Source organism: Rhagoletis zephyria, unplaced genomic scaffold (genome assembly GCF_001687245.7).
Source record: "Rhagoletis zephyria isolate East Lansing unplaced genomic scaffold, Rhagoletis_zephyria_1.1 Rzeph_scaffold_02547, whole genome shotgun sequence".
In the NCBI taxonomy this organism is placed as follows: Eukaryota; Metazoa; Arthropoda; class Insecta; order Diptera; family Tephritidae; genus Rhagoletis; species Rhagoletis zephyria.
Window position 1 is genome coordinate 63,535 of NW_016159631.1, and position 12,215 is coordinate 75,749.

General features: G+C 36.5%; 1 protein-coding gene across 3 annotated transcripts in view; it reads right to left on the minus strand.

The window, feature by feature from the left end:
- Positions 1-8,574, minus strand: part of PsGEF (Protostome-specific GEF) — a 72,108-nt gene extending 63,534 nt beyond the window's left edge. For all 3 annotated transcript variants that reach the window (XM_017621686.1, XM_017621684.1, XM_017621685.1), the window contains exon 1: positions 8,195-8,574. The gene's annotated coding sequence lies outside the window, so the exon portion shown is untranslated. The remainder of the gene's footprint in view (positions 1-8,194) is intronic.
- Positions 8,575-12,215: the final 3,641 nt, after the last annotated feature.

Genomic DNA, 12,215 nt, shown 5'->3' on the forward strand with positions numbered 1-12,215 from the left:
ATTTTCTGTTGGCTTTACGAAAATAAATTAACCACATTAAGTAAATTAATAGTAATTTAAAAACAAAAAAAAATAATAATAAATAGGTTCATGAAAAAGGCAAAAAAAAACACTCATACTAAATGGAAAATTAAAAAATGTTATTGAAAATTAATAAAAAACGTATTTTAGTGTAGCGTTGTTATTTATTTAAATTGGAACTATCAACAATTTGAAAATATATTTTTCGATTTTTACTGTTGTCGAAGTACGAACGCTTTTTAATGTTGTACGTAATTAAATGTCCGCCAGTGTTGTATTTGCTCGCCAAGCCAAACGAATGTTGTTGGTTGTCGTCCTAGCTACAAGTAGACCTCTTCTATAAATACACAGGGTGTAGTTAAAATACAGGGTTAAGAGGATGATGTATATTTTTTTGCATTATGCATTTCCGAACAGCAATTTGCGCAACTACTGGCGTTTTCGTTCCTACAAAAAATGTTGCCTTTTCATTACCCTCTCCTTAGCATTTGTTCAAAGAGAGCAAATAAAGGGCAACATTTTTTGGAAGAAACGAAAACGTCACAAGTCTCAATTCGAGAATCTCTTGCTGTTTGTCAGCCTATGGTTATCAGAAAAAAAAAAATATTTTTTTAAATTTTATATGATTTTTATCACGGTTTTCCTGCATGAGGTTTATTTTTTCATTCGAAATTTTTGCTTATAATCTTCAAAACAAAAATAAAATTTAAAAATAACTTTGGTATTTTATCTAAATTTTTATAGCATTACATGCGTACAGTGACTCAAACAAATGTTTACATGTTGATTTTTTTTTATATTCATAATAGTTTTCATATGAAAAATTTTTTCGCTATTTTTTTTAATATTGTTCTTGCTTTAACCAAAACCATATAAATCTTTATACAGAATTTAGAAAAATTCGACAAATTTCCAACAAGTTTCCATTGTCTAAAAAACTGCGCTCATTTCTAGTTATCTTTTTTTTTTGTTGTCGACTGAATTTGTTATGAGTAAACAGCGCAAGACAGTTCGCAAAAAAATTAAAAAAAAAAGAAAAACTCAATATTTTATTTGCCGTTAGAGGAAATTCAAGTAAGTAATTACATAATTTAGCTTTTAATGGTTTGTACTTATAATAATCAAAAAGTAATGTGCATCAAAAAATACCTAACTGCCGACCTATCTTGCTCGCTAGTTCTTACTGAGCCTCTCATTCCACCTTTCTGCCTTAAAATTTTGCGAAATTAGAAAATAAAAAATCCACTTCCCCTTGACGATGCTTGCAGATGCACCTTGAATTTTAGATTTGAAAATATATGTCCTTATTAAAATACAGTTAATTCTTTTCGTTAGAAAAAACTGGAAGTAGAATTTTAGCGCAGCAGCTGCTCCAGCGATTTTTGACGCACAATCGATAACAAACAAAAGAATGATCAGCCAGACAAAAAATGGGGAAAAGAATTTTCTTTACGGCACGGAGGCAAATACCGATCGAGATAATCGTTTGAGCGCAAACTGAAGAATGACTTCATTGAATCGCAAAATAAAAGTGTATAACAACAGAAATCGCCTACGCTGCATGGCATACCTACGCATGCGGGTCCTTTTCACCAACCTAACACACCAAGGAGAAAGCAAAGGTGTATTGAATGTGCGCAGCCTAGCTGCTCCGTTTTCCTTTTGTTGCCACGGCTATGCATTGAATTTTCACCAGTTGAACGCTGGAAAATTGTTGCCACTTTCCGCGGCGACCATTCAGCCATTATTGCCTTATTATTGCTGCTTTTGTTGTAATCAACGCGCATGCGGAGAAAATTAACGCGCGCAGCCGCGCTGCTTCATTTTTCGTGTTCTGCTTTTTTTTGTTTCTGCTTTGTTGATCAGCGGCGTAAAATTGTGACATTTGTTGGCTGTCGCGCTACGATGCTCACAAGCTAAGGAGCAAGTCTTCTGAGCGCTGTCGTGAAAAGAAATCGGAATGATTTCTTGATTGCTTGCAATCATCAAAGCCAAGCAAACATTTCGTTCGTGTTTTTTTTTTAAGCTAATTTGTTTTTGTTGCTGTGGAAAAATATCACGTTCATTTTCTTTAAACTTTTGATTGTCACATGACTGATTCTGACATTACCTTTCTGCCAAGGATACGCATTACAAGTAACGCATTGATTTAAGTGTGTAGATACCCGCTGTTTTTGTTTTTATGTTGTTGTTGGTGCGACTTGCAAGCCATGCGCAAAAGTGGTCTCTATTGAATGACAGCTGTCAAGCTGTGTAGCTTTCACGTCGCACGACGAGCGTCTAGCGCCACCGCTGCTCTATCCACTGTGGCCATAACAGGAGTAAGATTTCGCGGTGGTGCGCCTTGTCTAGGCGGAAAAGGTGTCGTCGCTTAATGTGTATTTGATCTGATTTTGTTAGAATGTGCATACATATTTACAGCGTACACTGTATGTATAACTAAGGGGCGTTTTCGCAGTGAGAACTACTACGACAGTTAACTGTAAATGTTTGCGCTGAAAATGCTTGTAAAAAAAATATCAAAAATCAACGCGACCTCAAACTTGCCACAACTTAATAAGTTAGAAAACTACAAAAACAATACGTAAAATCGAAGTTAAAAGTTGAAAATTTAAATGCAATTCTGCATAATTTTTGCAAAAAAAGTTTGAACTATGAATTTGTTAGATAATCACCCCTATTCTGGTCGTCGTAAGTCGTTCGCATTGACAGTCGTTCGTTGAATTATTTCGTAAATAAAAATATCAACGACAGTTATTAACACGTTTTCAATACTTCTTCATTTCGAAAGGATAATAGGAATAAACACTTGTAGTAAAATTAAGTCATTGATTGCCTCATAACGCCAATGTAAATCTCAAATTTCGACGAATGACTGTCGGACAATCGGAATACGGGCGAGAAAAATAATAAATATTAAATAATATTGTTAAAATGTCGCGTCTCTATTAATTTTTCCAAGACTGTATTTAATAATCCCTTTTTTAATTTGTTTAACAACTTTTGTACAGGGACCGAAAATAACTTTAAAATATCAAGATTTTTATTTTTAGTTCATTGCGAAATCGATGCTTTTTAATTTTTAATTTTTGGACAAGAATAATCGTTAATTTGAAATTTTATTTGTTCGGTCAAATTTAATAAATTTATTTTGTGATTTTTATTTTTTGCGATCAAAAATAGTCGCTATTTTGCATTTTTATTTTTTGTGGTCATGTTTAATCGTTATAATGGGAACTGCATTTTTATGACCGACTTAAATCTTTTATGAATCAAAAAATTAAATGTGAACAGTTATAATAGGAAGGAAAATGAAATAAAACACGAAAATACGATCGAAAATTGGTCGAAAAAAACGATTATTCTTGACCGAAAAAATAAAAATCATAAAATAAGGATCAAAAATTTATCGGAAAAATATGAAAATCATAAAAAATTATTATTCTTGATGGATAAAATAAAATTCATAAATTAACGATTAAAATTGATTGGATAAATTTAAATCAAATTTTAACGGTTGAATGTTTTGTAAATCGTATACCTTCTTATTCTCTTCCCTAGACGTTCCTCCCTCCAAATATACTACACATAAACTGCATACCAGTGCATCTAGATCTGCGCATGTAGTATCCTTGCATGTCCTTTCGCTCTGACCGCGGAAAGTACAAATTTGCGTTTCTACGCACCAAAGTAGCGGAATTCTGCAGCGACCGCCATCATTTGCAAATCTGAAATGTTTTGTTTACTGCTAATAAAATTCCAGTTTGTTGCTAGAAACTGGTAATTTTTGTGATTTACTATCGTTAAAAGGTTGAAAAAGACGCTCAAATTCAACGACAGCAATAAGCAGTAAATTGCAAAAAGTAAAGATTGCGTCTTTAGCAAATAGAATAACAAAAAAAAAGCAGAAAATCTCCAAGAGAAGGGTTGCGTCACAAAAAAAAAAAAGCTAATAGAATTGTGTGCAAAAATCGGTTGCCTAAATGGTGCTCGCCTCCTTGCCTGCCTCAGATTGTCTGCTACGCGCTTGCTACACATGCGCTTCTTGAAGACGCAGCGCGCTTCACCATCCGAGCTTTTTTTCTCTTTGTTGTGGCAGTCGCATTGAAACCCGTTTTCTTGCGCCCTTTGCGAAATGTTGTCTTTGCTTTTATTATTATTTTAATTCTTTTTCAATCTCTGTGATGTATCTTTTTTCCGTTGGTTCTCGCGCACGTTTGAGTGCCTGTGCGTGCCTTGAAAACTCCAGCGACGACAGAAGCTTTCCGGTTTCCGTACATGCCACACAACCACACTTTGCGCCTGCGCATCCAGCTAAGACAGTCGCTCTGCTGATTTGTACATTCACTTTCTGTCATTATTTCTGTTATTTCTGGCTTGTACGCGGCCCTCATTCGCGGCTATTTAATGCATTCATTGCCATTCAATTCAATCAGTTTCAATTTGCCAGAGTCGCCATTGGTCCCTAACTCTTTTGTTCTTATTTCGCATATGCAAGTCCTTTTTCGCATTTCTGGTTTTAAGTTGCTGCCGCAATGGGTGCGCGCTTTGTTCGAATAAGTTGGCATTTAATTACTTTCAAAGGAATTAATTTTGAGTGTGGATATCTACAAATTTTTGCACAGCATGCAACTACTGACAAGGCTAATATCAATTCGTAGCAAAGTGTATTCATAAAGGGAAAAGTTCGCCTTTTCGAAATAATTAATTTTTTTTTTTTGGAAAATTTAATAAATTTTAAATTCTTTTTTTTTAAGAAAATCTTCAAATATAGAACCCTGTGTTTATCCTGTTCCTTTTGTTCGCCTTCCTTGCTGATTTCCTTACCTTAATTTAAAAGTACTTAAGTGTGGTATACTCCGATAAATAAAACTACATCGAAAGCGGGACAACCCTTTAAGGAGTCAAGAAGCGCATGTCCGGTTCGAGTATATCCTGCAGTTAAGCAAACTAGCATATGTGCATGTATGTATGTATGTATGTGTGTATATATGCATGCGCGCTTATCCTTCGCAAACTTTTGCATACACAATTTTTTCCTCTTTCTTTTTGTTGTTTTTATTATTATTATTATTATTCCCTACCGAATTTCGATCATTGCGAAATTTCACATCTAAGTAAATGCTGCTTTGTTGTGTAGCAAAGCGAAAAGTGCCTTAAGAATGGAACTTAAAAGCGATTCTGGGTGTATATTAAGTGGGTTCTTGACATTGTTCAGCGCCGCGCTTACCAAAACAGCCAGCCATATGACTGACTGCCTTCACATTCACATGGGACAGCGCCAGCGCATGCAAATGAGTGGCCGCGCAAAAAAAGGCAGACGAACAGCCGCATACATACATATGTATATGTTTGCATGTGAAATATGATTTGCAGGAAGTTGGCAAGAAATTCATTTTGCGAACTCCTGTTGTGTTGCGAGCGAGTTTAAATATTTGGGGAATTGCATTGCGTAAGTGCTGTTGATTTACTGCTATTTAATGTAAATTAAATGCTTTACAAGAAGAAACGAAAGCAACAGGAATGGGTTAAATGGCGACCGGAGCGTATAAATACTGCGTAGAGGCTAAAGAGTGTGTCAGACGTGGCAATATTTCCAACTTTTCCATGCAATTCGCTGTCAAATTGAGAAAGAGAATTTTTTTTTGCGATGTGTGAACAGCCAAAAACATCTCTTTCTGTCACATTTAGGAAATCAGTTTCAGAAATAAAAGTTGCAAGATGTGACTGCAATTGAGAGAGTGTAAATCGATTTTGGAAATACATTTCAACTTGCTCGTGCTGCACTAGCAATCTGCAATTCGCCTTTCGGAAATACAAAAAAAAACCTCTTTCGAAAGACACTTTACATGCAAGGTGGGGCTGCTCATGCAACTGCTTTCTGAAATTTCGCAATTTGACAGCCTTTTCGAAATGTATTGCATTGCGATGTCTGACAGGCTCTTAAGCGAAGTAAAGCGACATTTCTGTCGCAAGACAACTGAGAAAGTAGCTCGGTACAAGATTCTATCATAAACAGGAAAATCGCTTGAGGGCTCAAAAGCTTCTAAACAAAATGGCTACAAGGAGTATTGGCATTAGCTCTTTGTTTTAATACTACTCGGAATGGCTTCTTAACTAAATCCCGTTCATTCTGAATAGACATCTTGATATATGTGTCAACCTAAGAGCTTTGTATTCGTAAAAATCAATTACACTACTTTACAAATTTAAGAAAATGTTCTGACCTATAGCATTGGACTGTCATTTCTTATATAAAATTTGCTCCTTCTACAGTTTCTAAAAATAATTTAACGGAAATTTAGCTATCCGGCAGGTTCTGCAATTCACTTCCGATTGAATTTTAAATCAGATGCGCTTTGAATTCAAATTGGCAGGGGTTGAAATTTACTCGGAAATGAATTGCAGAAACTGCCTGAATATCTCGAAAACTGTTCTACTTTCTTAACATCTGATTTCATATTGCTATTTGGAGATTTTTGGTGATTAAAATTAGCGATAGCGAATCTTACAATTCGAATGCAGATATGACAAACGCAAATGATCTAACTGATTACAGTTTAGTAAGAATGCCACTAACTCTATTCCAGTAAATAAGTGGAAGCACTCGTAAAGCCCAAAAATCCGAGCAAAATATTGAAAACCGCAAAATTTTAATAAATCCTGCAAAAGTTCTCGTCCCATATTGTCGAAGCCCCGCTTACCAGCACACTGCCACACCACCAGCGAAAGGTGCAAGTCATCCTGCCTAAGCCCAAAACTCATTTAGCCAAACAAGGAAAATTTATGTTAAGGCGCGGCGAATAAAAAAACAGTAAATTGGAAAATCTTTCGAATAACAAAAACAACATTTACGGATTACTCTCACCCTGAGTTATAGCATTTGTGAGTATAGTTTGCTTCACTAGCAAACGACCCATCAGGATACGCACCGCTAGGCAAATTGGCTTACGCGGCCGATCGCTCAAAGATCGTCTAAGAAGAAAGTCCATGGCAAGACAAAAAGAAAAGGTGTGCACATAGAAGAGAAAAGGGCAGAAGATTAGCTGGCTCAACGAACGAGGTCGAGCAAGATGCTGATGAGGCAAGATTGGGAATGAGGATACGGCTGCGGCTGCGGCTGCAAATGTAGAGCGTTTGTTTTCTGGGTGAAACTATTTGCAGCCCATTGTTAGTGGCAAAACGACAAGGCAACAGGCACAGCAAAAAAATATTCAATACAAAAAACAACGGCACACATAAGCAAATGCGGAGAAATGCGTGAATGTGTGTGTAGAATGTGCACATTTGCGCCTAGAAAATGGTATTTCTGGTGCAATCCATACACAGCACCCCCGGAATGGAAAAAAAACACCGCAGAAGATACACATACCGTTACACGACTGCTGCCGGCAGCACGACCCTACAGCTGATCAGCGCGACGTACCCGCGATCTACCCGGCAGACTTGAAGACGTCAGCGGCCGCCGCAGAGAGCGTCGGGGGAAAGAGAGGGATGGTTGAAGGCAATCAACGACACGCCATTTAGATCGCTGGCTTGCGACAAAGGTGTCTGCTTGCCTGTTTGGAATAGAAAAGTTGGCAAAAGTGCCGCTGACGAGGGGTTGGGAATTAGATAAATTAAAATTAGAACTAGTGCAGTGGCTGGGACAAATGATGAGGCAAGAAGCCGCGAAGGGAGCAAGGATGCTGAAGGTCGCCTCGAGCGATATGGGAAAAACACAAAAGCCGCCAACGGCACAAGAAACGAAGATGCCTTGGCAACTGCCAGATTGGTAGACGAAGACGAAGCGAGCGAATGAATGAGCGAGCGACAAAATCGATTAAGACGAATTATATCCTTCGGGTGAGTTTTTTTTATTTTCTGCATTAATTTTTTTTTTGTGTTGGATGTTTTTTGCTTAAGGCGACAGGGGCTTACTTTTTAAGAGACATTTACATATACATAAATGCGACTGTGCGTACATATATTTTTTTCTTGAAAATTTACATGCCACGAGCAAATGTAAAATATTGGAAGGCGTGTTAGTATTTATGCAAAGGTTAAAATTCTTGCATGTGTTTGCAATGAAATATATGTATGAATTGAGGACAGATGCAAATCAATCAAAAATGAATAAAAAATAAATTCATATGTATCTCCTCTTTATAATCAAAGCTATTTTCACACTCACCTGTAGCTATTTTTAGGCGCGTTGTCACGTGCGTTTCAAATCCATAGTTACACAAAGTAACGGTTTCAACATTTCACAAAACTTTTGCAATTTTTTCGCAATACTTAGTTCTTGTTAAACTCTTAAATCAAAAAAAAAAAATGTTCACACAATTTTTTTAACTTTGTTTTTCACTAGCATGTTTTTTTGTGCATTTCCAAATATAAAAATTTCTTTAAAGTCCAAAAAATTTCACATAAAAATAAAAAGTTTCCTAGCACGGCCGAAATCAGTTAGGCACGTCTGTTGCGTCTGAGTTGGTAAACTCGAATGATCCTGCCATGCGGTGGCGCGTGCGCACTACACCGCGTGATTCGATCAGCAACCAGTTGGCTAGTTGGTCGGCCGGCTGACTGCTTTCGGCAGCTCTCGGCGTAGTTGGCAACGAGCTGAGCGCCGCCTCACGAGAGCCGCACCGATAAGGATCAAACGCCAGCATACAATTGACACCACATACGAGTATAATTCTGGGTTGTTGCTCCGAGCTCTGGCGTCGACTACTGCGCATGGCTGCCAACTATATTTAGCTATGAAGTGCCATATTGAGAATAAAAAAGTGCCAAAATGTGCCAAATAGAAAAATAAAAGTCCAAAAAAGGTGTAATTCTTTAAAATTTTTTCCATTTAGCTTTAAAATTAGAAAAGCCTTGCTAAAACACAAGTCCAATGCCAAAGTAAGCTAAACCAGTTGTATACACTATAGAAATTAGAAAATTTTAGTTGAGAAAAAGAAGTTCACGCAAAGGACTTCACAAAAATGTATTGAAATATTACTATTTTTCAAAAGTGTCATTTTGAAATATTATGTGCCATTTTGAAAAAAATAGGGCCAAAAATGCCACGGTTTGAGCCAAGTTGGCAGCTCTGCTACTGCGGGCTATGCGGTGTTAAAGAGCGCGTCAGGACATCGAACGCTCTTCACGGAGGCAAAGAGCTGAGCTGAGGTATAACACCTGGACAAGCAGCCAATAGGAGTGCGAGTTGTATTTTTTTTTCCTTTGAGAGTGCTAAATGTCGGGTGCTATTGCTGAGGGTTTCGTTGCTGCAACAACTTGGCCTGGATGTTTTTTTTTTCTTAAGAAATTTAGATCACAGCACACATTGTCTTTGATGATGATGATAGAAAGTGGAAAATGTGATTGATTCTCGGACATAAATCAAAGTTTTGAAACACACAGAATTTATCAGCTAAGCGACTGTGTAAATTTGAGAAAGTAAAAGGGCTGTAAAACAACAAAAGACTTATGTCGAACACTTAACTAGCAGTCGTTTGAACATGATGACAATTTTTCCTAAACGTACAAGAGAAAGTTGCTGCGATATCATCTGTAAAAGTTTATTCATCTGTGTCAATATAATTTCTCTTCTTTTTCTCACAAAAATGGGCTGGATTTTTCGATACCAGTCGTTTCTGACTCTTCCATATATTTATGTACATAATGTTATTGCTTCACAAGCATCAGCCGCTTTGCTTTTCTCGGTTTGGGGCGAGAAGGTGGAGTCCTTATATACTTATGTATATAGTAGGCTATGAAAATATCAAACTTTTGAAAATAATTTCTGTTCATAAATTTTTTTTTATTCATACCATATGTAAGAACATGAAGTTTGTTTCATAATTATGCAACCGCCACATGTTGACAACTTTTTACCGTTAATTTTTTATTATTTGATTTTAATTGTTTTATAAAAAAAATAAAGTTCATTCTATAACAGAAACCATATAAATCCAAGTTGAAATTTTTTACAAAAATTAAAAAGTTCAGTCAAGTCTCGTCAAAATTTCAAACTTTTTAACTAGAATTTGGACAAAAAAAAAATGTTTTATATGCAGGTTTATGTATTCAATTTTACTGTAATAAAGTGCAAGTATGAAGTTACAAAAAAAAAATCCGGTTGATATGTGATATCTTTTACAGAAGAAATTTCGTGAATAATTAAATAGTAAAAATATGATGGTCATATAATTATGAAACCCACTATATGTATATATGTATGTGTTAGCACGTGCATTTGAAAAAAATTTACAAATATTCTTTTCCCGTGCAAAACTTCTCAAAAAAATCGTCACTGCTGCCATAACAAAACGCAATTTTTCGTATTATTTTGGACCGCCACTGTTCGTCCGATTGACAGAAGCCGCACTGATCCGTTGCGCTCGTTACGATTTGTGACAGTTTATTTTTCTTTCCCGCCTGTATGTTGGCTTTCATTGATAGCCAAACATGAGAAATGGCAGTGACTCCGGTGAGGCTGCCAGCCAACGCAAATCGGCACAACCACGTGAATAGATGCCCTGCAAAAAATTGTGCGACTAATCTCTAAAGAGAGTATTCCGAGATTACTCTCAATCGGGTACAATTGGGCATTAATTAGTCCCAACTAGTCTCATACGGGTACTAATGGAGGTCAATTAGTCTCGACTCATCCCTTGTGGGTATAATTGGAGATCAATTAGTCCCCAACTCATCTCTAACGGGTACTATTCACGATTTAATGATATGTACGCTCTTAGTCAATGAAATTTCATGTGCGGCGTTGGCACACAGAGAGAGTATTCGCCTAACAAAACTGAGCACCCCGGTTCGAATCTCAGCTGGCGAAAATTTTTATTTTTATTTTTTAAAAGTGACTAGTCGTTTTTTATACCCTTTCGGGTATAAATGTGAACAATTAGTCTCTTCATAGGACATGCCCGAACAAAAGCGATCAGTTCATGCCATATAAAGAGATCAAAAGTGGTATTAGTCGCATGCTCCTTTGCGATTGCTCCCGGAGTCATCCCGGATCAGTCCCATTTTTTGCAGGGTGAACATACATTACACTTACACATATACACCACAGATAATGAACTACTTTCTTGTGTGTGTTTTTCTTTCCCATTTCTCGACCTTCTTTGCTCTTGCTACTCTACTTTCTTTTATTTGGAATAAGACTTTTCTTTCTGCACTTCTTTTGCAGATGAAAAATGCGACAGCTGCCAATTTCGTAAGAATTTTTGATTTTTTGTAGATATTTGCGTAAAATTATGTATACGTTTTACATACATATATGTATGAATCTATGCCTCAGTATAGTGGCCCAAATGCTGACAGTAGCGGAGTATGCTACCGGCCGCTACTGTCCTGCCGCTCATTGGCGCAGATTTCCTCTTTCTTTTCGAACACTTTGCATGCGTCGAACAAATATTTGACCAGCTGTAGTATCAATGGAAATCGTAAATTTTTTTACTCATAAATGCTCCTTTCTCTTGGCATTCGAAAAGGATTTGTTCGTCTAGGAGTATCCATTACAGCTAATGTGTAGGTGTTGCAAGCGATTGTGTGCAGGATTCTTCCTTACTTTTGTCTTTTAAAAATATATATTGTTGTTACATCTTTGGCTTTCGCCCGCCGCTTGCTGCTCTAACCCAGCAAAAAATGGGTAATCGCTTTTAGTGGTAACGTGTTCTAGAAGGCATAGCGTTATAATGCCTTCGAATTTTTTCGCTTCTTTTAGGCATTGTCAGTAATGCAAAGTAGAATGTCCTACAATATTTTATTTATCTCGCTTCTTCGTTTCATTTCGGGGAATGCAAAGTAGAATGTCCTATAATATTTATTTTTTAATTCGTTTCTTTGCTTAATTTCCGGGAATGCAAAGTAGAATGTCCTACAATATTTTATTTGTTTCGCTTCTTTGCTTCATTTCGGGGAATGCAAAGTAGAATGCTGCATCGTAGTCAGCTGAAAAATGGAATGAATATCCAAAAATTCTTTTTCTACCGTTACTTTCTGTGGAAATTTGTCTCGCATAAAAATCATGTTTTGCTTTGTTCAATTTGCAGCGAAGTTGAAGTCAGTCAATGAAGTGACGTACAAGAGTGAGGAAGTACAATTTTAAGCTTAATTAAATATGCATGTATGTACATACCGATTTTAAAGAAAATCTAAATACCTAAATACATACATATGTACGCTGATTTATAAAAATTTTAATTAAT